We start from the raw sequence: 653 nt of genomic DNA, 5'->3' as shown, positions 1-653 counted from the left end.
TTTCTTTTTAGAAATTTGTCACTACCTAAACATTTGATGGAGTTACAGTAGTGACATCATTGTTTTTTTTTTTTTTTTGGTGTTATTCCATAAATTTGTCACTACCAATCCTTTATTTGGGGAAAATAAAATTTTAGTACAGTTATGCCATTTGTTTTGTTTTAGTAGTGTCAGTATGCAAGTTAAAATTATGTAACATGATGTGTTTGCTACCAAAGCATGACTGTCCCTACCAGAAATGTGCAGTCACTACTGAAACATGGGATGTTTTGTCAAAAATAAAGTATTCTGAATTATCAACTAGGATGTTACGAGAGTTTTTGTTTCAATGTATATTCAAACTAAAGAATCCCTAACTTTGAAATCAGTATGGTCAACTTCTTGCCTTTTACAAAGAAAAACAGTACTCAAAATACAAATCTCATAAAGTACACTTGAAATATTGTTAAAAATGTGACTGTTATTGAGAACAAATTGCAAAACTTCCTGAAAATACAAAATGAGAACTGCACAATTCCTAGAAATATGCACCTTGGATATTTATACAATTTGCATACAAATTTTTTGGACCAATTCTGTAGAATGGCCCATATATATCGACAAGGGTCTTCTTACATCTAAGGGTCTAAGATATGAATACACAAAATTGCAAA

This window comes from Garra rufa, chromosome 17 (genome assembly GCF_049309525.1).
Source record: "Garra rufa chromosome 17, GarRuf1.0, whole genome shotgun sequence".
NCBI lineage: Eukaryota > Metazoa > Chordata > Actinopteri > Cypriniformes > Cyprinidae > Garra > Garra rufa.
The sequence above is the reverse complement of the archived record's forward strand: the minus strand, read 5'-3'. Positions refer to the sequence as shown.